This window comes from Octopus bimaculoides, chromosome 2 (assembly GCF_046866305.1).
Source record: "Octopus bimaculoides isolate indiv1 chromosome 2, ASM4686630v1, whole genome shotgun sequence".
Classification (NCBI taxonomy): domain Eukaryota; kingdom Metazoa; phylum Mollusca; class Cephalopoda; order Octopoda; family Octopodidae; genus Octopus; species Octopus bimaculoides.
In genome coordinates, this window is record NC_142929.1 from 167,642,418 (window position 1) to 167,668,917 (window position 26,500).

Here is a 26,500-nt window from a genome sequence, read left to right on the forward strand (position 1 = left end):
AGTGATAAAAATCAAACATCCAGTCAACATCATGGCGTTTGGTGTGATCATAATGGTGACATTATGCCTTCATTCATCTTCCCACACAGCCTAACACTCGACACGGAGGCCTACATCAAGTGCCTGGAGGGAGTAGTACTGCCCTGGTAAAGAGGGTGGCTGCTGGAAGACCCTATGTCTGGTTACAGGACTCACCATCATGCTACACAAGCAGGAGGACCCAGTCATTGCTGTCAGACAATTTCTGCGACCACATCACTCCTAACATCTGAACACCTAACTCCCCAGACGCCAACCTCTTTGATTACTATGTGTGAGGCATAGCTGAGCGAGAGACCAGCAAAACTCCTTGTAACACCAAAGATGAACTGAAGGCAACGAACATGGTAGCATTCACTAACTTAAACAAGGAGACCGTCCAGAAGAGTTGCAGGAGATTCCGAAGTCGTCTTGAAGGTGTAGGTGCAGTCAATGCTGATTTTATTGCAGAAATTTACTGTATAGTATTTCAAAATATTTTAATGTAATTTTTGTTAAGTATGTCTGTTAAAATGAGATGTCGGGGATATTTTCATTTTGCGTAATTTATACGACAATTTATTCACCGCACCCTGTATATATGTAGATATATATGTATATATGCATGCATATGTGTGTATGTGCGTGCGTGCGTGTGTGTGTGTGTGTGTGTGTGTGTGTGTGTGTGTGTGTGTGTGTGTGTGTGTGTGTCCGTGCCTGTGTGGGTGGGTGTGGCTGTATACATCGTTGTGCGTATACGTATGTGTACATACATGTATATACGTTTATATTCGTCTATAACTAACATTTATATATGTTTGTATGTTTGTGTTCCTCCGGCAAGTGTGTGCACCTTTATGTCTCTTTTAATATAATGAAATACGTGTAGATAGTAGAAACTATCTAATAAGTCAGCTGTTAAAAGTCAATGAACTTTTTTTATGTGAGAACACTTTCTATGTAGACATTTTGTGGTCTAAATTGAGAAACATTAATCAGTCGATTAATCATTTCTACGTTTATATGTACGTGTATGTGAGAGAGATACATATGCATATACATATACACGTGAGAAAGAGTGTAATACATATACATATACGCATATATATGTGTGTATGTATGTGAGTTCTGATTATATATTCACACATGTGTGACTCTGTGCATATGTGTATATATATCATATATCAGCTAATGAAGAACACCAAGTCGCAAATAAGATTAAATCCACATAGAAAACTAATGCGCTCCATAAATAAATACATTTTTTTTATATTACTTAAATATATTTTTTAGGTAAAAATCAATAGAACTACTAAAACTGGAACAAGAAATACTGAATATATACGGGGACAGTGACATTGAAGAGAGACAACAAAGAAAGAATAAAAATACATATTGCATAAAATAGGGAAATCCTACCATCGGTTACTAATCAGATGTCGTTCTGGTTTCGACAACCATATAAACATATATATACATAGATATACTTGTATATGTGTATACAGGCATTTGTGATCCGCAATCATATATATATACATGTATGTATAAATGTGTGCATCCATGTGTTTGCACCCGAAAATATTTATGTAAGTACAAATGCACAATTGTTTATTCAGTTATGTATCTATGTAATATATTATATTATATCATAATATGTTATATTATCGGTGCAGGCGTGGCTGTGAGGTAAGAAGCTTGCTTCCAACCCATATAGTTCCGGTTTCAGTCCCTCTGCGTGACACCTTCGGTAAGTATCTTCTACTGTAGCCTTGAGCCGACGAAAGCTTTGAGTGGATTTTGTGGACGGAAACTGAAATAAGCCCGTTGTGTGTGCGTGCGTGCGTGCGTGCGTGCGTGCGTGTGTGTGTGTGTGTGTGTGTGTGTGTGTATGCGCGCTGGTGTGTACGTGCGTGCATGTATCTTTGCGTTTGTCTTTGTCCCTCCAACCGTTTGACAACCGGTTTTGGCGTGTCTACGTCCGCGTAATTTAATGGTTCGGCAAAAGATACCAATAAAGTTAGTTCCAGGCTTTAAAAATTTACCCGAGTCTATTCCTTCGACTATCAGTTCTTCAAGGTGGAGAACTGGCATGGCCCCAGTCTCACAACTGAAATAAATGAAAGGTAAAAGGTATTTACTTGAAAGTACTTAAAATCTCATACTACGAGGAAGATGTATGGCTGCCAGTCTGCTAGATAATATAATCGCTATTTTCTCGGAAATCTTCGTGTCTGTTTACATAACGAGGTTTTGTCTTCATTCTGAGAGTGAAGCTATAGCAAAACTTTACAGAACGCCTTTTAAAGTTTTTTTTGTTTTAATCAATGAACTTCTGGTTAAAGCTTATTTCGTATTTAAAATTTTTGGAATAGCTGTCTTAAAACAAAAGGCAGGACGAGCAAATATTCTTTTCTACTCTAGGCACAAAACCCGAAATGTTTTGGTGGGTGGTGCCAGTCGATTAAATCGACCCCAGTACGTAACTGGTACTTAATTTATCGACCCCGAAAGGCAAAGTCGACCTCGGCAGACGAAAGCAGGACGAGCAATATTATTTTCTTACGCTGTGAATGCATATTGGTAGAGGTGTGTGTGATTTTACCTTTCTGCACTTGCACAAATACGCTAGTGTGTCCCCTAGTTTAGCTTGGGATGTCATATTAGTTGTGTAGGTAGCCTTAGTTTCGTTACCCACACTAAATGAAATGAGCGATCAAAATATGACCGTCCCGAAATACAACAATATCTCGATTTCACATCAAGAACGTTGCAAACCGAATTGATAAACGTATATACATATATATATATATAAACTTAGATATGTTTCAACCAAAGATTGGTCCAGGCCATGCCTAACTTAATAGCACCACCTGATAGGATTATCTTTCAAGTTGTATTTATGGTCCATTCAAGAAGTGAGTTCTTCTTGAGTGAGTTGTATCCAGGTATGGTGATGGGATCCTTGTTATATATGCTAGGTCTCCACCTTGAAGAACTGATAGTCGAAGGAATAGACTCGAGTACTTTTTTAAAGCATGGAACTTACTTTATTGGTATCTTTTGCCGAACTATTAAATTATATATATATATATACACACACCCACACACACATACATACATACATACATACATACATACATAATACATACATGCATACACACATACATACTTACATACATACATACATACATACATACATACATACATACATACATACATACATACATATGTATATATATTTTTATATATAGTTGAAAAAAGATTAGAGATCTATACAAATCAAATTTTTATATAGAAAAGATGGAGGTGGAAATAACACAGAAGTCTAAAAAATTTCAATCTAAGAAAGAATTTAATAAACAAAAAATTATTAAAATATTGTATAAAGAAGATATTACCGGTTTCGATGCATCTCATCGTATCAAATATCAGTAAAAAATTATAAAAATTTGAAGTAAAACAGCTTATCTTCTGTCTGGGAGTCAAGAACATGTCTGGAGATTTTTCGCTGAAGTCTTCTTTAAATATAGTTTGATATAGTATTTGATTGTGGGAGAAGGGGTGTCTATTGTTTAAAAGAAATCTTTGTGTGTTCATGCCAAGGGAGTTACTAAAAAGCATTTATTGAATGGGTTTTATATCCACCTATGTAAGTGTGTGTATCGTGTTGAATGTCCTTTCAATATGTTTTGAAAAATGACCAGCTGTGTTGATGGGTGCGTATATTGTGAAAAATGTCTTGTTGAGTTACGATTTTTCTTTGGGTTAGATGAATGTATTGTTTTGAGCGTCTCCATTTGTGTATATGTGTGTGGTCACCATCTGTATGTATGCGTGTTGGTGTGTGTGTTAGTGATGTTTTCTTTTGTGTATATGTGTGTGAGTGTATGTGTGGGTGGGTGTGAGTACGTATGTGTTTGTCTATTTTTGCGATGTTTTCTTTTGTGTGTATCTGTGTGTATATCTGTGCTTGTGCGTGTGTTTGTGCGTGTTTCTACGGAATTGTATGTGTGTGTGTGTATGTGTGTGTGTGTGTTTGTGACGTTTTCTTTTGTATGAGTGTGTGAGTGTATGTGTGTGTGCTTTTGTGATGTTTTGTTTTTTGCGTATGTTTGTGTGTCTACTGGCATATATGAATATTGGATAAGAGATTTAGAAAGCGACGGGAAGTATTTTTCAAAATAATAATATGTATAAAATTGTTTTAAGTGTCTGTTTTTATATATTGGTTGTGGTTGGATCTATATTTAATTGTGGTTTATACTTCCTGATAAATTGTCTTTCTTTATTCAGCTTTTGTTGTTTGAAGGACTCTGAACACTTGTAGAGGGGAAATATTTTGAAATTTCGTAAGACCATTCCTGCACAGGCTGCGATGTGACTGCTTAAAGGAATTCTCCTTGTGCTTTTGTCTCGGATCTGTATGTATATGTGTAAGTGTGTGTGTGTGTGTGCTTATGTGCATGTGCGTGTGTGTGTATATTAATATATTCATGTCTGCGTATATATTCATGTCTGTGTATATATTAATATATTCATGTCTGCGGTTCTGGTATGTATATATACTAGCTGGTGTACCTGGTAATTCTCGGAGGTGAAGATGTTCTATTGAAACGCCTTATTACTCTGATATAAGAAGGCAATTTCGTTATAACTACCACAAAAGGTATATTTTCCGTCACGAAAAAGTACAAAAAACTGAAGCTGGAGGAGGGAGCGATTGTTGGAGGTTGATGAGAGAGGTTTTCGGAGGTTGGCGAGAAAGATTGTCGGAGGTTGGTGACAGAGGTTATATAAATATATGGATGAAGTGTTTAAAGAAAGTGCAATAATAACGGTCACACTCACTGATGGTCGCTCTCAGTAACTGCCTTTAGGTTACGGAGTTCTTGTTTTTATAACTATCGAAAAGCAGCCAGAAGGATAGACATATTGTTGAGAACAAATGATTTCGTTCGAGGTCTGTTATCTCCATTCCAGCCAGTGGTGGCCTAGAAGGGTCAAGCGGCAAAGACATTATTCTGCTTAGCGAAAGCAGCGGGGAAATGTATAATTGCTGCCATTCACAGAAAAAACTATTGTTTTACCGTGAGAAAAGCGCTGTTGAAGTGTTAAGTAATATTTGGCAATAAAGGATTGAATTTACGCTATGCCTGCATGAAGCTACTACAAATATGCTGTGGAATAAAAAATTTATCTACTGTCATGGAAAAAGTGTAACGGTAAAAATGCAGAATTATCGGAGTAATGGACATTCAAAAAAGTATGTATGTATAGAAATGTACGAAATATCCCGGCTATGGAAAATGAAGAAGGTGAAGGTAGTGCCAACTACTGTTGGGTCCTTGGGAAAAGTAGCAGAAGACATCAAGTGGAATATAAAGGAAATTGGAATAGAGTGCCCAGTAGAGCTGTTAAAAAAGGTTCGCCTCCTTGGCACGACCAGGACAATCAGGAAAGTATTAGATAGCTGTAAAGAACGAATAGCATGGTACTGTAAGCTGCACGTAGTAAGTCCGCTACGCATATAAGACTCCAGGAGCTCCAACAAAACTTGTGATAAAGAGAAATGATAATAATAATAATAATAATAATAATAATAATAATAATAATAATAATAACAGCGAAACGGGCTGATTACTACCTAGCTCAGATACCAGGAAACCCCAAAATGGCTGAAGTCCAAAAGATAGTGCTCATGGGAACTGCCCATATCCTACGTAAAATACTGTCTATGTGATCTCAAATTTTAAAGCAAACATAATTTTCTTATGGTTTCTTAAACATTCACTTGAACAAAACTGTACAAATCCAAATATATGGTACCCTAGGCATAACACCTACATGAACTTCTAACTTGTTGTCTCTTGAGGTCTCTGGGTGAGACTTGGATCCAACTTGTACAAATGCAAAACAAAAGTCAAACATAAAATAATAATAATAATAATCTGAAGACGAAAACAATACCTATTGTCATAGGTGCCCTGGGAATGACAGCGAAACGGGCTGATTACTACCTAGCTCAAATACCAGGAAACCCCAAAATGGCTGAAGTTCAAAAGATAGTGCTCATGGGAACTGCCCATATCCTACGTAAAATACCGTCTATGTGATCTCAAATTTTAAAGCAAACACATAATTTTCTTATGGTTTCTTAAACATTCACTTGAACAAAACTGTACAAATCCAAATATATGGTACCCTAGGCATAACACCTACATGAACTTCTAACTTGTTGTCTCTTGAGGTCTCTGGGTGAGACTTGGATCCAACTTGTACAAATGCAAAACAAAAGTCAAACATAAAATAATAATAATAATGATGATGATGATGATGATGATGATGATGATGATGATGATGATGATGATGATGATGATGATGATGATAATAATAATAATAATAATAATAATAATAATAATAATAATAATAATAATAATAACTGTACAAATCCAAATATATGGTACCCTAGGCATAACACCTACATGAACTTCTAACTTGTTGTCTCTTGAGGTCTCTGGGTGAGACTTGGATCCAACTTGTACAAATGCAAAACAAAAGTCAAACATAAAATAATAATAATAATAATAATAATAATAATAATTGCAGTATGTACAATTGAGTATTTCTTCCTCTTTTTGACAAGCACAGAATTTCATGATTACTTGTTAAAAATCTTTGTAACATAACACAGTAAACAAATAATTAAGAATACAAATGTAAATTTATGATCACGATAGGGAAGCCGTGGCTTTCGAGGCAATTATCCATTAAAAGTATCTCTTTCACAAAAATTTTAAGAAATTATCATATCTGATTTTTCATCACATAGGCTTGATTATACCACGATGGATGTTTTGTATTTGCAAACCACCACTAGGTCATGCATTATAGTGTAATAATGTCAAGATATTCAGTATATATTAAATTTATCCGAGGTCGCTGTTCTGCCACTAACGGCAAAAATTAAAAGTAGTTTTTGGCAACAACTCCATACTACATAGAAAGGAACAATTTTCGTGATAGTTTATGGGAAATACTGATTACATGTGATCTGTCTTGAATAATTGGGTTTTTTTTTTTTTCATATATAATCACGGTCGATTCATGGGTTTTTCAATGATTCAGTACAGATTTTGTAGCAACCTTTTAGGTATAACATGATGTAACGGACATTAGTGAAGGTGTTCATTTTACATTTTGTCGATATTGGCATAACAGTATTTATACCCGAGGCTGTCGAGCAACCGAGGCAGAAAATAAGGATATGATCATGTTGAAACTGAGGAGAAACGTATTTGTGATTAAAAATACGGCTAGAATCAGGGAGAATAATGCATCACCTTCCGGATCGGCAAATCCGTGATTTATGCAATCACAATAACATAACTGCACTTACACATCACATTCTATCATTCTGCATTCACCCCCACCATTGAACACTCCATATATGCATTCTTATCAAACACAAGACATAAACTATTCTATAAATTTATATATTCACATAGAATGAACATACCTCACACTCTGGCAAATGGTCACTACACGTCAAGTGAATGCCAATGTAATATTGTTTAATTGTAGGTCATGTTTCATCGAGCAGTTACGTCACGTAGATTCTTTTGTTTACCATTGCCAGTGAATGACAGTTATCATCTTGCCTTAGAAAACTCTAACACACATGCACACAGACAGACGCGCGTGGCTACACACACAAACACACACACCGCACGTGTATTATTCCAGTAGGTTCAAAAGGAAACCATAAAGTACCGATATATATGCCTAAGAGTTGAAAAATATTTAATCCATTTTCGTGGTGTCTTTAAGTGAGTGCATGTATGTATATTATTGTCTGTTTATATGTATGCATGTTTTATATGTACATATATTTATATGCATACATTTTTATGGGTATATATATATATATATGTGTGTGTGTGAGTGTGTGTGCGTGTATGTGTGTGTGCGTGTATGTGTGTGTGTGTGTGTGTGTGTGTGTGTGTGTGTGTGTGTGTGTGTGTGTGTGTGAATTAGTAGGTGTATCTTCTTAACAGTTCCTAACACTACTGTATCCATGTAAATTTCTAACCTTCCCTCCTAATAATACAAATATTACCAAATATACATTTTCAACACGTGCCCCTTTGACCTTTTAGATGCAACAGTTTTATTCATTGCTACCATTGCGTGTATGTGTACGTGTGCGTTGTGTGTGTGTGTGTGTGTGTGTGTGTGTGTGTGTGTGTGTGTGTGTGTGTTAAATGCGTATGTGTGTGTATACAGATGCTTGTTTTGTGTTTGTTTTTTTATGTGAATGTGTGGTGCGTGTGTACCTTTATGCGTTATTATGTCCGCGTGTATACGCCTCTCAGTGCACGTAGATGCATGCGTATGTATATATGTATAATATATATATGCGCGCACATTGCATGTGCTATACAATATTTATGCATGTATGGATGTATTACTTGCATGCGTGAATATGTATTTGACTATGTATTTGTATATGCGTATATGTTTATACATATGTGTTTACGATCGTGTGAAAGAGTATGTATGCATATACGTGCATTCATATACGTGTGTGTATATGTATATATATATATATATATATATATATATATATATATATATATATATATATATATATATATATGTATATATATATATATATATATATATATATATATATATGTATATATATACAGCATTTTCTAAGCTTATATATACGTGTGTGTGTTTGTGTGTGTGCGTGCGTGTATATACATATATGTGCGCGTGCGTGTATATATATATACGTATATTTGTGTGTCTGTTTTTAATTTTATTTTTATTTTTATTTTTTTTCTTTCGATCATGCAATACACTATAAAGTAACTCTAGCTAAATTTTTTGCTTAGTCTCTGATGTGCCATAGGTGAAACAGAATTTGGATTACACACACACACACACACACACACACACACACATATATATATATAATGTGGATAATACATACATACACACACATATACATACATACACACACATACATACACGCATACACACATACATGCATGCATACATACATACATACATACATACATGCATGCATGCATGCATTACATACATACATACATACATACATACATGCATACATACATACATACATACATGCATACATACATACATACATACATACATACATACACACGACTCTGGGCATCATGTCATAGGGCTGGCTGGCAAAATTACAGCCACCTAACAACGACTAATGACGTCATCCTGTGATACTAAGTAGGAAAGATGGCATCATGCAAGGTTTTAACAAACAGCACTGTTTTATTGGTCTACAATGCTGAGTTCAACTTCCCGTTATAAATAGGAAAGAGCAACCCAACCAATATATAAGTGCATTATTATAGTTGTTATCCTTTCCAAATTTTAAATAAGTTTCCGTAAAGAACCTGATAGAGTTGTGTGTTCGTATGTGTTCCCGTGTATGTACAGGTATGTGTGTAAGTGCGTGTATGCGTGCGTGTGCGTGTGTGCGTGTCTGTGTTTCCGTTTCGGATGCGTCTATGTATGTGTCGCTGTTTCGTGGGAATTGAACAAATTCTGGATTAACATCTTTTTCTCAACATATAATTTTCAAAATGTATTTCAAAAAGCAAAAAGAAAAACTACTAGTAAGAAATGGAAAAGATTACACGTCAGTAGGCCTTAACAAGCAACATTTTGATGAAGAATTATCTCGTGCTCCACGTAAAATACGTTAGTCTTAAATACCGTTTCAACGTGCTTTTCCTTTAATAAGAATTTCACTCAAATTATATATATGAAGGTTTGATTTATCGAACGGTGGCAATTAGCGTTCGTACTGGTCACAAAGATAGTGTAAAATCGTAATGCTTCAACAACTACCTCATTATAAGAAACACTAATTGTTTTTCTCCGCGTAACTAGCAATTCTATCAAAACCGATTTGCTGTAAGTTAGCATTCCTACTATATTTTGAGAGTAATTATTTTGTCTGAATTTAGTTTAAAACTTATCAAGACAACTACGAGATGATGTAAAGGCGCGCGGCTTCATGAATGAATTTTAGTAGATATTATTCGTGGCAATGCAGCCAGCATAATTTCCAGTCACACCTACTCTATTGTCGAATGATCTGGTTATACTTATTTTCTACGAACTTACATTATATGCAAACTGCAAATATATAGCTACCGGACGAATGTAAGTCATTTTGAATAACTTAACAGTAATATAGGTGAATAGTAAAATATGTGATTTAGCGGTAAAGGTGGAAACAGTCCCAATTACATCAATGATTCTTTTATTTGTTTCACCCATGCAGTTGCGATCATGCTGGAGCACTACCATGGATAATGTATAGAGTAAAGTTTAAAATAAAATTTACTTTCAATGAATGATTAATTTGCAGAGTAGCAATATTGAGATTATGTGTGTGTGTGTGTGTGTGTGTGTTAAATCCTAACTTAAACAGCAATTAAAAGCAGGGATGCTATAGCTACCTATTGACGATAGGCTGTAGGCAGTTTATCCATTGGGCAGACACATGCATAATAGGATAAACGAATAAATAGACAAAACAACTGGTATCGTGTTAGATTTTTCTGTCTTTAAACATGATGGTTAATTTGACACATAAGCATAAATCATAAGAAGAAAGGAAGTCATTAAGTCTGCAGAAATACTGTTACAGCTGCTTCCAGAACAGATGTGTAGATGGTACATCTTGTGGAAAGCAAGGTAGTTTTCCATATGTATCAACGATCTATTCCATCATTGGAGAGATAATGAGATACAACAGCGATCTATTCCTATGCTGACTTAATTAATTACTTCCTTTCTTCTTATCATTTATACTGATGTGACGAATTAACCATCATGTTTAAAGACATAAAAAAATCTAACACGGTACCAGTTGTTTTGTCTATTTATTCGTTTATTCTATTATGCATGTGTCTGCCAAATTGATAAACTACCTATATCCCATCGTCAATAGGTAGCTATAACAACCCTGCTTTTAATTGCTGTTCAAGTTAGGGCTTAAGGCAGCAAGTCCTGCATGCACCTGTTACTATTTCAACCGCGTGTCAGTTCTTGAAACACCTGTAGGAGGCTTTCTGCATATATCACTTCCTTCTTATGATCCATACCCATGTAACAAGTGAATTATTATGTTTAAAGATATAAATATCATAATCTAACACGAACCAATTCTTTTGCCTTTTTATACTTTTATCCTATGATGCACACACCTCACATATACACACACATACGCTAAACGTTCTATTTTCCTATTTGTATTAACAAACCTTTCTCTCTCTCTCTCTCTCTCTCTCTCTCTCTCTCTCTCTCTCTCTCTCTCTCCCTCTCTCTCTCTCTCTCTCTCCCTCTCTCTCTTTCTCTCTCTTACTCACACTCTGATAAAAGACCGAGACTTGAATGAAAAATAAAAATAAAAAGAGAAAAAGACGGAAAAGTATAGGAAGTATATAGTGACACAGTTTATGAATTTGTTGAAACTAATTCCGTCATTCGCTAAAAGTATACTATAACTTAGAATGGGTAGATTCTTATATTTAATATTTTTGGTATAAATGTGAAAGGGAAAGGTCAAGCAATTTGTACCAGAATATATTTGCAGACGATTTAGACGTGAACTGTTATGAAGTGTTGTTAAAGTAATAATAATTATTAGCAGGGTATCAATTATATCAGTACAAAGGAAGCTAGTGGTTGCATAAAGTATAATTACAAAAGGTAAAATTTTAGTTGTTAGTGAATGAAAATATTCAAAAATACATATTCTAAAATATATACCTGGTTCGCTGTAGTCAATAAGCTGGAAATAGTAAATAGCATAATGAATAATATATGAATAAGATGGATACGCAGCATGGTGATACGCCTGAATAAGTGAGTATGTGGTGAAATTGTTAAAGCTATAAATTAGTACTTGTCTAAGTGACAGAAAAACGCTTCTGGTTTGTTTTAATGATTGTGAAATATGTAAAAAGAAAATGTCAGTGTATCACAGAAAGCGATGGCAATGAATATAGAAAATTTAATATAAATAATAGAAAAGTATACTCGGATGATATCTTAGAGATATTTAATTAATATTGATATTTGAAGATAAAAATGTTATATATAAATTACCAGTCAGTTGGATACCTAGCTCTTGTCTATGGATTGCGTAACTTGCCTATGATGATAACTTGCCTATGATAGAGCTCGGAATGAATTACTTTACTGTAGTAGAACTTGAAAGCATTAGCACTAAAACCAGCGTATGTTTTATTGGAGGGTTGCTTTGTATGTACCAGTTATACACTATGTGTAATTTGTCCATATTTGACGTTTTAGTAGTTTCTTACAAATATCAAGTGTTCTTTTTCGGTTCACTTTCAGAAGGATATCATTTTGGTGTTCGGAAAACTAATTATTAACTTGTTGGTTGACGGAGTGGCTAGACACTCTAAAGGAAATATTTTTGGCTAAATTATTAATTGTATTCATCGGGCGCTTAGACCGTTTGTAGATATAGTTCATTGGATTTACAATATCGAGAGGGGTTAGAAGTGTGAAGCATTTGAAGAATAAGTATACATTTAACCAAAACCCATCATCAAATCTATTTTAATAAATGCCAACATCTTTAATTTTACGTATATAAATTTATAATTGTACAATGGTTATCATGAATGTAGGCGAATTAATTTTCAATATAGATAATAAGGAGAAATAGAGAAGGCCAGTATTTTCAACCAAATTTTGCTTACAGTAAAGCGAGTATTGGGTTGCTTTTTAATGCATGTGAAAATGTGTAAATTTGCTACAGTTTTACGTGACCGTAGTATTATCATATCTATTTTAGGAGCATTAATATCGGTAACTGATTTAGCAAAAGCTAAGGCGCTAATGATTAGCGATCGGTAGTGGAAGTAATAGTTTTGTCATATCAAATAGTGGAAAATTGCTGCTAGATTTATAACGGACAGATTTGTATCAACTAATTACGACTTGTGTGTTGTTTCATTAATATAAATATAATATCTCCTAAATGTTAGGAATAAATTTATATAATGGATATAAGCTAATTATCTATCCGTCTGATTTCGCTGAGTTAAGGTAATAGAGTCATTGGGATGCCAGTTCATTTTATGATCCTTAAAATAAAGAAGAATTTCCTAAGGGCTTAGCCTATTATCACGCTTCAGTTCGGTGATAACTATTGGACAACTATGTGAGCTTTGTTTAAGGTATTCCGGTGTGTTTTCATATCGGTAATTGTAACCGATATGGGGAAGAAATCTGTTTTATCTCATCGTTTCGTTTCCAGGTTTCTGATTTCCTTTCGTTTGGGATTTAATTAAGACAGGAAATTTGACCTTTTCAATTAATTTGAAGCGAGAAGAGGAATTTGTTCAATGGAAGATATTTGTGGGAGTTGAATCAAATTAAAATTGATGTCTTGATTTTTCTTTAATCAGAAAAAACTTCCCTCTGCATTGAAATTTCGATAATGCTTCCAGTTATTTCAATGAGAGACATATATTTGAATGGGATGATTTTTGGTGGAAATATCAAGATGATATATTTTAAATACAGCAGTTTTTAAAGGGCTTCACCAGAAGGAGATTAATTTTTATCCATGCTTGTTTATTTAAGCAAGTAATTCCGAAGCCTAAACTACATACTCAATGTGGTTGAAACAGGGTATTAGATAATACTGAATTACACTTTACAATTTGCAATATTGTTTTGGTGACATGATCTTGGTAGCCTTGAAGGATTAAATGTGTGTGCGTGCGCGTGTGTGTGTGTGCGTGTCGAACAAGAGTTAAAAACATCATAAAAGAAGAAGAAGAAGAAGGAGAAGAAGAAGAAAGAAGAAGATGTCAGATGCATTGTCCTGTGTTCTTTGTAGAGTGTTACAACTCGTTGGCGCTGATTGGCCTCCAAACAAGACCAATCGATAACCTATAGAATAAAATGTCACTACATTAATGTTGATAACCTATGTAAGCGTGTAAGGCGGCGAGCTGGCAGAAACGTTAGCAAGCCGGGCGAAATGCGTATTTCGTCTGTCTTTACGTTCTGAGTTCAAATTCCGCTGAGGTCGACTTTGCCTGTCATCCTTTCGGAGTCGATAAATTAAGTACCAGTTGCGTACTGATATCGATGTAATCGACTGCCCCGGCAAAAAAAAAAAAAAAAAAAAAATCGGGCCTTGTGCCTAAAGTAGAAAAGATTCTATGTAAATGTGTGAGTGTTGGTTAAACAATAGAAGAGATTGCCAGAGTTAAACTGGTAGTCAGGTGACTACAGATGATCATAATAGATAAACGAGAAATAAACTTGTTTCCAGCTAGCATTTGAGTGAGTTATTGGAACTGAGTCTTTCGCAAATATACAATAACAACGTGTGGTCTGCAAATCTTTGTGGTTTTCGCCAGTGTTTACAATTATCTAAAAAAAAAAAAAAATTTCTAATGTATCATATAGATGTAAATTTCGACACTAAACCTGAATTTGTTATTCATTTATTTCAGAAAAATTTGCAAAAATGTTACAGGTGTTCAAAGTTTCAGAATTTTCAGCCAATGAGAAAATAACGTGTTCACTGCTTCTTCTATCATCAGGGGTACGGTGAGTCATCGGTATGTCAAAACATTGCTACTTCCCTTGTACACACACACACACACACAAATATACACATGTACTCACACCTGGTTGAAACGCTGTTTGATTTTTCTTTTCTGCATTGAATATTCACCATCAAAATTTATATATATATATTTTTTTAAATGTATATATATGTACATATGAGATGCAGCACGGAATTTTGTTATATATATGTATATTTTCCAAATGTATATATATCTCAAAATGTAACTACATGTGGACCGCTGACGATTTTCTTCCTCCGTCTTCCTTTTCTCTTGGACTTTCCTTGTTTCTGAAGAAAAGTTTTGCTCGAAACGTGAAACTACCTTTCTTTCCTTCCCTGAGCGTCTGTTAATACTTTGCATGTACCACTTTCTCGCGTTGTTTTTTCTTCTTGTGCTTTTCTTTCGTTTTTTGGGGGGACGGGGGGGGATTAACTATATATACATATATGTATATATATATATATATATATATATATATATATATATATATATATATACAGAGAGAGAGAGAGAGAGAGAGAGAGAGAGAGTACGTGTGTGTGTGTATGTGTGTGATAGATAGATAGATAGATAGATAGATAGATAGATATAGATAGACGGGCTTGTTTGGATAAACCTCATATACAAATATGTATATAAAAATGGAGATATAGAAACAAGAACGTAGAAGAATAGACTGAGAGAGATACATAGAGAGAGAGAGAGAGAGAGAGAGAGAGAGAGAGAGAGAGAGAGACAGACAGACAGACAGACAGACAGATAGACAGACAGACAGAGAGGAAGGAAAGAGAAAGTGAGAAAACAGACAGACAGACAGACAGACAGACAGACAGACAGACAGACGCAGAAGACAGACAGCTAGACAGATAAACAGAAAGGCGGATCGTTGTTTATACAGTACTGCGCTTTAAAACTCTGTTGACTTCTTTTCAACGAGGTCGACAGAATTGCTTATTTTCTTTTCAATTTTGACATATTGTAACAGTTTTATTTGTACATAGCTAACTTATAAGTTACACGTTATTACGAACGACTGACCAGATTTCGTTGATATAGTGCAGTCTATCACACCAGTCTAATTTGATAGAATAAAATTTTCTTAACAGAAGCACGTAAAATCGTGTTCCTTTCTTGTTTATTGTAATTGCTTTCATTTGGGCTGAAGATTTTGTTTGACTTTCCTGATACAAAGAGTGGAATAATTACATTGATTCTGTTAATGTTATTTACAACAGAACAGGATGACTGACGTTGTTAAACACGACTTAAGTATCAGGTTTCAACGAGGAGACGGGGTGAAATATAATGAGGCTCGATGTTCAAACGTTATATTTCTTAGCGAAGAAAGTTCGATCTTTTACTGGAGATTTGTTAATTCCTTGATAGCTAGACAAACTGATTAAATAAGGTAACAAAGTAGTAAAAACGATATTACTATTCAATCAAACGTCTGTAAATGTCAAGTATTGTGCTTAACATTTTATGTGTGTGATTGTGCGCGCGCCCGTATGTGTGTATTGTATATATAATACGTTTTAGCTGTAAGTGCGGAGTCCATGCTGAAATGCCGCCTTTATGTACATATATATATATAGATATATATATATATATATATATATATATATATATGTGTGTGTGTGTGTGTGTGTGTGTGTGTGTGTATGTGTGTGTGTGTGTGTGTGTGTGTGTGTGTGTGTCAATAGATATATGCTAAACATGGTTATTTGTTTAATAAGTTTTCTTGGTGATTACGTGATTTTGAGATCGATCTTATTCTGTCTTTTCCCATGCTATGGATCAAACAAATCCTTATGAATGAAATATATATATATACGCACATGTAACGAGGGTGCAGGTATGATATATATATATATATATATATACACACATGCAGTAACTTAACTATATACATGCACATATATCTCTATCCATTTATATGTATGCATGTATGAATATGTGTGTGTGTTATCGGACCCAAATACACAATGCAAGTCTCCAACTTGATCGGCGGTAGCTGCGAATTGATGCGCTGTAGATGAAAGTCAAGACAGGCGAGACGACTCACTTAGGACAACATTCAAGAGCAATGAATATTGAAGTTTTGCCATTTCTGTGACTTATTAAGATCACGTACCTGAACCAAATCGGAGGTGACTAACGTACACATTGTCCGCATATACCAGCTGATAGTTTCTACACCATTTTACATATAGTCATGGACAGGCAATTTAGTTCACCTCCGATTCGGTTCAGGTACGTGATGATGATAAACCACAAAAAGGCTGAAACATCGATGTCCCTTGTCCCTGAATAGGATCCGGGGTCACTTGTCTCGCCTACATTGACTTTCAAGTGTTTTAACAACCGTCGCTTTGAGAGTGTCATATTCACCGCTCCAAATCGCATACCTCGCATATGTGTTCGATAATGGTTGCAATATTAGCGCTGCTTCTAATTCATATTTGAATGTGTGTGTGTGTATGTGTGCGTGCGCGCGCGTGTTTATATATGTATGTATGTATGTATGCATGCATGAATGTCTGTATGTATGTATGCATGCATGTAAGTATTGTTTACTATCTAGTTTTACTTCACTGCAGTGAAGTTCCCTATGTTGCAATCATACAGGTTACGTGTTCCATGCTAAGATTACTACCATCATTCTTTGCACCATATACAGAAACGCTGTAAAGGGTCAAGCTTTCTGCTCTGTTTTTCTGATGGATTAAAAAGAAACGTGTGGCTATCACAGAAAGCTCCTCTAACGGACTCGCATAACAAACCATATAGTAATCAAAATGCAGAGAAGTGTAATGTAGACTGTAATGAAATTATTGATACGTGAATATACAATTGCATTGTATAAAGCAGAGGTTGCATATCAATGCGGACATGTAACCCTAAAGCCTTCTTCACTGAAACTATTACTACATGAATAAGTGGTTAAATAAATATATTCACCACTCATACATCCTGATTTTATGGTTTACGTGTATATACATGTGTGTGTGTGTGCGTGCGTGCGTGCGTGCATGTATGTGTGTGTGTGTGTGTGTGTGTGTGTGTTCGTGCTTTGTGAGTTTGAAAGTTTTTGTGTTTGTGTGTATATGTATATACAGTCCTGCTGGAGATGCCCTAGTTTCTGCACAGTTCACACACACACACACACACACACACACACAACACACACACACACACACACACACACACACATATATATATATATATATATATATATATATATATATATATATATATATATATATATATATATATATCCGACTGGGTTCTTTAAGTTTCCTCTGCCAAATCCATTCACAAGGCTTTGGGTGGCTCGAGTCAAGTGGCCAAGGTACAACGTAGAGAAACTGACCCTGGAACCATATTGTTGAGAAGCACACTTCTTTCTACACAGCCATTCCAGCTGATGCATATGATATATTTGTGTGTGTGTGAGTGCGCATGCGCTTATAATACTCGTATATGCATATGTGTGTGAAGGAGAGGATGCGTTTCGAACTTTGCTTATAGATTATTTAAGAATTAGGAGCGTATGTGAACTGATATATGAATATATTTAGCGTAACTTTTATCTCGCCGTTTTCTGTACAGTTTTCACTATCTATATTTAGTACTTTCTCTTTCCATCTCTTCGTCCCTTCCCTACATGTCCCTCTCATTCAGTGTGTATACGTTTATGTGTGTGTATGTGTGCGTGTGTCTGTGTGTGTGTGTGTGTGTGTGTGTGTGTGTGTGTGTATGTGCATGTGTCTGTGTTTGTGTGAGCATACACAGATGCACATACGTACATGCATTTATACATGCACATCCACAAATATGTTCACATACATACATTCATACATACAAAGATGCATGCGTGTCCTATACGCACACGTGTCTCTATGTGTGGATACGACGAAGGAAATTGACAATTCTGTGGACGCTGTTGAAAAGAATATACGTCTGCAAAGCAAATATTTTCATATGAATATTTGTGTCTGTGTGTCTGTTCGTGTGTGGTTCTCGCATTATTGTGGGTTGATATAAATGTGTATGTAAATACTAAATGACTTATTAAGGTTGGCTATCGACTCGTGTGTAGTGAGTTGTAACCAGTTTCAGGCGTTTCGTTAAGTCTCTGTGGAAGGCAATATTTTCTTCGTGCTTCAACTCCTCTTGAGTATCATGTGATATCAATATAGAGACATACACATCAGGTTGTGTGTGTGTGTGTGTGCGTCTGTGTGTATTTGAATGTGTACGCATATATAAACATACAGATACACATACGTGCACGTTTACACACACACACACACACACATATATATATATAAATATCATTCTCGTCATGTATGTATTATATATATTGTATATATATATATACATTATATATATTGTGTATGTATGTATATATATATATATATATATATATATATATATATATGTATATATATATATATATATATTGTGTATGTATATATATATATATATATATATATATATATATATATATGTATATATATATATATATATATATATATATATATATATATATATATGTATATATGTATATATATATATATATATATATGTATATATATATATATATATATATATATATATATATATATATATATATATATATATATATGTATATATATATATATATATATATATATATATATATATATATATATATATATATATATATATATATATATATATATATATGCATATACATACATACATATATATAAATATAAATATTGTACATACATATATATACATGTCTGCTTGTGTATGTCTATATGTGTGTATACACACACACACACAAACACAGACACACGCACACATACCACAATTCTTGTGCGCAAGCGCATGTGTAAGTATTTGAACAGATGTTTAACATGGTTAAACACCAATATTGGAAATGTGGACAGTGATAGGGAACAAACCGTGATGCCAAGTGACATTTGAGGTGTTTGTTACTATCACTTACCGCAACCACTGCATCTCTTTACGCTTGGCCACCCATGTTTTTAACACAATTTTGTTTATTTCGATCCTACAGCGATATCTACTCAGATACTGATGGCAAACGATAGTTTCTACAGGCTACATAATATTTAGAAATAAAATCCCGTTTCTTGACTGACGGTAGCTTGTTTGCCCATTTCTATCCCATTCTATTCAATCAACAAGCTACAACATTTGTTCTTAAATGCGTTGTTTCTTCTTCTCAGTGGCTTCTGTATAAAGAACACTATGACTGCTGCTCTTCTGAACATTCTAGCTAGCTACGCTATTCACTCACATCCACGTATCAGTCCCGAGCTCCTCTTAACTTCCAGATTCTTTGGTAATTTTGCAGTTACTTGTGATTTAGTAGACCACTTTGAAACCACTGCGGTTCATTCCTACTGCACAGCATCATGAGTAATTACATACTACTATACCAGCAGGTGAACAAATGATCTGTGAGTGAGTTCCTTGGTTATGGCCGGTCAGAAAGTTACCATTGGTTTCCAGTCAACACACACATACCACACATACGTGCATTCAGCCATTATCTGCCTGTTGTTTCACTCCTTATCTCTACTTCACATTCTTCATGCTTACCAATTTTACTTTCTATTTTCCACCATATTCAATCCTATTTGTACTACTCTCTCTCTCTCTCTCTCTCTCTCTCTTTCTCTCTCTCTCTCTATCTCTCTCTCTCTTTCTATCTATCTCTCTTTCTCCTTGTTTTAACCTTTCTTATAGCTCGTACCTGTGTCCTGTCTGTGTGTACATTTATATCAGTGTGGTGGTTGTAGTGTGTTCATTTCTAACCCATAACCAAGCGCTACGTCAAAGATATTGATGAAAATACATATGTGGCTGAAATAAGTAGCCGGATCGATATGATCGACTAAACCTGTGAAGCTTGTGAGCAATCTTGGCTTCAGTCCCATGACTGAAATCACTAAAAGAACAAAAGAATAAAGAATGCAAAGTAAAACATTTAATAATGAGTAAATGTGAATGTTTATATGTTTTATGAAGTTATAAAACACCAACGCTAATAAATACAATTCCTTGTTGCATCACGTTTTCATATCTAAGCTTTTAATTTTATAGTTTTTCTTGTCAATTTTTCCATTAGAATCAGAACTTTTCTAAACAGCAACATCAAAGCATTTTAATCATAGACTACAAATTACTGATTGCAGGACAATATTAGTTTGAAATACATTGCCAATGGTAACATTTCCAATTTGCACTACTTCAAATATTTCGTCACTGACTATCTAATTTAATTTCAAAACTCTAAGGTGAAATAAAAGAAACGAATATAAATCTTGATAAGAGAAATTAAAAAACAAGTATCATCAAAATTGATGGAAGCTAGTAATTGACTTTCGTTTACTTGGCCTTCCTGAAGTGTATTAGAATACGCACATAAGCGATATGGATACACACATATACACACATGCACGCAAATACACGTATATATATATACTTATACACACCTTCATATAAGTGTGTGTGTATACATGTATACATGTATATATGTATATATATATGTATATATATGTATATATATGTATATATATGTATACATATGTATATATATGTATACATATATATATGTATATATGTATGTGTGTATATATATATATATATATATATATATATATATATATATATATATATATATATATATATATATATATATATATATATATATATATATATATTCATGGATGCATGTGTCCATGTCTAATGGCTATGTGTTAGAATGTATGTTACTATTTGCTAGAATGTATGCATTGCTATCTTTGCATATGTAAGATTTCTATGTAAAGTAATATCTACCAATTCTTTTGTATAAACTCCTATTTGATATATTCATGCGCATACATGTATGTACATGTTTTCTTTTTATTCACGTCCCACTCTCAACACATAGTTTCTTGTATGCAAGAAACTATATCTACATCTTATATGTCCATACATCTGTAGTACACAGAAACACATAATAAACACATATATGCGCGTGTACGTACACACACCTGCATATATGTATATGTAGATGTGCGTATATATAAATATACATACAGGTATGTATGTATGTGTGTATGTATGTATATACCCATGCATGTGTGTATGTAAATATCAAATAGATTTTCAGCTTAAATGCATATTCCGAGTCTTCTGTCTGTTGCTAATCGCGTAACTGATATCTGAATTAAAAATGACAGTATTTATAACTAAGATGATAAGTCGGGGTGGTCATTAAATAATAAAATACGTGTCCAAAGCAAAGCTATTATTTATTTATTTATTTATATATATACAACATTTTCAATATAGATTTATATAATACATTTTCATTCTTTATCTTTATCTTTCTGTCATTGTTTATTTATTTCATTTTGTCTATTTTCCTCGTTTTTCGTTTTAGTTTTTATATATTTACTTATTCCTTTTGACAGATATTTTTACTTTCGATACCTACACGCGCTTATCATGTTGCATATACATAATGTATTCTTCCCTTAAAAGTCATACTCTTGAGACACAGAACAGTAATAGAAAGTATTCGCAGAATACATAACACATTGTTTTTGTTTTTGTTTTGAGTACAAATGCTTGTTATTTGAATTCTCAACTGCGCGCACAAACATACACATGTGAACATGCACGCGCGTGCGCGCACATGTACACACAATCACATGCACACACACACAAACATACACACACACAAACATATTCACACATGCACACATTCACACACATACAAACATATATATAGGCATTATTACATACATACATGAGACATACACACATGCAAACATATGTACTTTCATATGTGTGTGTGAGTGCGTGTATGTACGTGTAAGTATGTGTTGGATTCGGTTCTACTGAGTGGCACTTTGGGCATTTGTCATATCGTATAGCCCCAATCATTTAACCCCCAGGTGGCATCCCTTGCTCACAGTGACATACGACGTTATGATATAAGTAAAACATATGAACTTAGAAAGTATCTCCATGAAACATGAGAACACAATGCTCATAACTGCAAATGAATTTATCTAATTTTTCCTTGTGATTAATCTCGTTTTTTTTTTCTTTTTTTAGTAGGTGAAAACTGGCACTACGTCCATTTTTATTATAATCTGCTATTTTAGTCTTTGTTACTATTTGCTCTACAATGGTAATTGATAGTATGTAGGCTAGTTTGCATTCATCAGATTCAATCTGTGTATATTTTCCAATATACCTATTGTGTTTAATCTAGCAAATATGTGTCCCTATTATATGGTGTATAGTTATATTCAGAATATTCTTTAGCACTGATTTATGTCTAGATACACAAAAGTACATATTTGCGTTTTATTTTCATTTTTATGAATAAACATTTGTGTAAGCTGTGTACACAAAAACAGCAATTCAACCAGCTTATAATATACAACGTAAACATGAATTAATCAATCATGGAAAATGCTGAATTTTCTATAATTCAATTATGGAATAATTAAAATGTACTGCTTCATGACTACTTCACATGATTCAGCGATAATGCTCATGTGAAACAGTTTTATACATTTTATACATACATAGTATTTAGAGATAATGTTATATTACTTATGTACATCATGCAACGGCTAAATTTTAAATGCTAATATATTTTCTATGCAAAAATACATTTAAAAGTAGTAGATGCAATGTGTATATGCAAATTCATCATAAATTACCACGTCTGTCATGAATGCCTCAAAAATCTGAAAGCTTGAAACATTTCCAGCAAAATAATATGTATATGCAGGAGTAGCTGTGTGGTAAGAAGCTTGCTTCTCAAGCACATGGCTCCAGGTCCAGTCCCACTGCGTAATACCTTAGGAAAGTGTCTGCTACTATAACCTCGGGCCGACCAAAGCCTTGTGAGTGGATTTAGTAGATGGAAACTGAAAGAGGCTAGACGTATTGAATTGGTACTTATTTTTTCGACCCCGAAAGGATGAAAGACAAAGAACTCAGAACGTGGAGACTAAAAAAAAGCCGCTAAACATTTCACCCGGTGTGCTATCGATTATACCAGTTCGCCACTTAATTCCATTTTTTATATTAATCAGTGAAAGATAATCTCGTTGGTTAAACGTTTCCTACTGACCAATTACTTGTTTATTCCGTTTTAAGAACTGAAAATAACAGCGTTTTTTAGTCGAACAAACCGACCCCAGGACTTATTCATTGCAAGCCTAGTACTTATTCTATCGGTCTCTTTTGCCGAACCGCTAAGTTAGTGGGATGTAAACACACCAGCATCGGTTGTTAAACGATGTTGTAGGGACAAACACACACACAAACACACACACACATACATATACATGCATACGACGGGTTTCTTTCAGTGTCCGTCTACCAAATCTACTCACAAGGCTTTGGTCGGCCCGAGATTATAGTAGAAGACACTTTGCCCAAGGTGCCACGCAGTGGAACTGAACCCGGACCATGTGGTTGGTAAGCAAGCTACTTACCACACAGCCACTCCTGCGCCTATATATGAGACAAGTGTGAATACTTCTGCATCAGCAAATTAATTCTGCATAAAGTTGAAGTTATTCTGACCATACGATATCAAATACTCTAAAAAGAAAAGTATTAGTTATAGACGAAGGGAAGTTATTATGACCATATTTAATCCTTTAGACATGTAAACAAAGGGGATCATATCGCACTGGACAATGGCGTTTGATAACTAAAAGCCCAAGAGAGTTTAACTTGATCATCATATTAAAGGTTGAAAACAAATACAATGAGTCAAGAGTATAAAGGCATTGTACAAATGAATGAAAACATTCTTACGCAAATTTAAGAAATCTGAGAGTTATTTAAATGCGAGAAACGATATTTTTACCAATTGTCCTCATTCCGATAAGTTTAATATAACAAACTGACAATTTTCAGAACTACCGGACTGATCTCGACGCGTTCTTTTAAACTTACATTTCCTCTGAATATTTCAAACACCTGTTTTGATTTTATTTTAATATTTTTTTCTTTTTTGCGTTGTCTCTTCAATCATTCATCACACTAATAAGACTACTTTCATGATAGTAGCCTCAAGCCTCTATACTGAAGAGAACACTGAAATATATATAAATTCATAGGAATGTCTATTTTCGGCTTTGTGTTTGTGTATGTGCATAAATGTATGAATATCTGTGTGCGCAAGCGTGTTTATATGAGTGCACAAGTCTCTGCATGTACAGTTTTGCGTGTATGTGCCTGTATATATATAGATATATATATATATATCTGTGTGTGTGTGTGTGTGTGTGTGTGTGTGTGTGTGTGTGTGTGCGTGCGTGTGTGTGTGTGTGTGTGTGTGTCTCTCCACTTATGTTACATCGTTTTTATAAGATTTTATATTAATCGAGTAAATAACTTATATGTTCAGACTCTGATAGGTGGAGTTATCTCCACTTCAGCAACGTAAAATTTGTTCCAGCTCTCTTTTCCTCTTGGTGAATCTCATGGCTATGCAGTGGGAAGAATGCAATGGCTATGCTTTGAAGACTGGAGGCACGCAACCTGACTACTGTAAAAGCAAAATTTGACAATAACTTCTCAGCATGAAACTCGATGTCTTCTTCATATTCCACTAATGTACTGCATAAATACCACTTTAATGCGGCTTGAGTGCTTTTACTAGTTGAATATTATCCATAAATTAAAAGTGCAGGCACGCACGTGTACACACATATATATTCAATCCCGCATACATATATAGAAATACCTAAATGCAATTCATATATTAGTAATAAATAGAGAGATAAATATGTGTGCGTCTGTGTGCGGGTGTGTGCGCGTGTGTGATTATATGTGTATGTGTGTATGTTTGTGAGTATCTGTATACATATACATATCTACTACAAAGACACGCGCACACATATTTATTCAATTAAACTCTAGAAATCCCAGCATGGACGTGGTCTAGTAAGTCAAACAAGTAAAAGATAACAGACAGATAGTTAGATAGAGAGACGGACACACACACACACACACACACATAGACAAATAGACAGACAGACAGACAGCAGATGAATAGATATAGAGAGAGATACATAGGGAGATAGATAGATAGATAGATAGATAGATAGATAGATACATACATACATACATACATACATACATACATACATACATATACGTACTTACGTTTGTATACATTTAAAAAATTGCTATTTCGGATGGGATATCATAACAGGCAACCAATGCTTATAATTCCATGTAAATCAATGTATATCCCGCTTCCAGTCAAGTATTAAACATTTGATTTCCAGTTTATGTTTGGTATCTTACACTTTCCAATAATTTTTAGAGTACATGTGTCTGAGCAGAGTAAAACATGACATTTTCTAATATATGTATGTATGCATGTATGTATGTATGTATGTATGTATGTATGTGTGTATATACACACACACACAGATACATATATATATATATATATATATATATATATATATACACACATACATGTATATATGCATGTATGTATGTATGTATGTATGTACACATATACCCTTTAAGTTTGTTTACTGGAAATATTTTGCATATGCATATAACAGCTCCTATTCTAAAATTTCAAACAAGGATTATTATTGTTATTACTACACACACACATACATATGTATGTATGTATGTATGTATGTATGTATGTATGTAAATATATATATATATATATATATATATATATATATATATATATATATATATAGAGAGAGAGAGAGAGA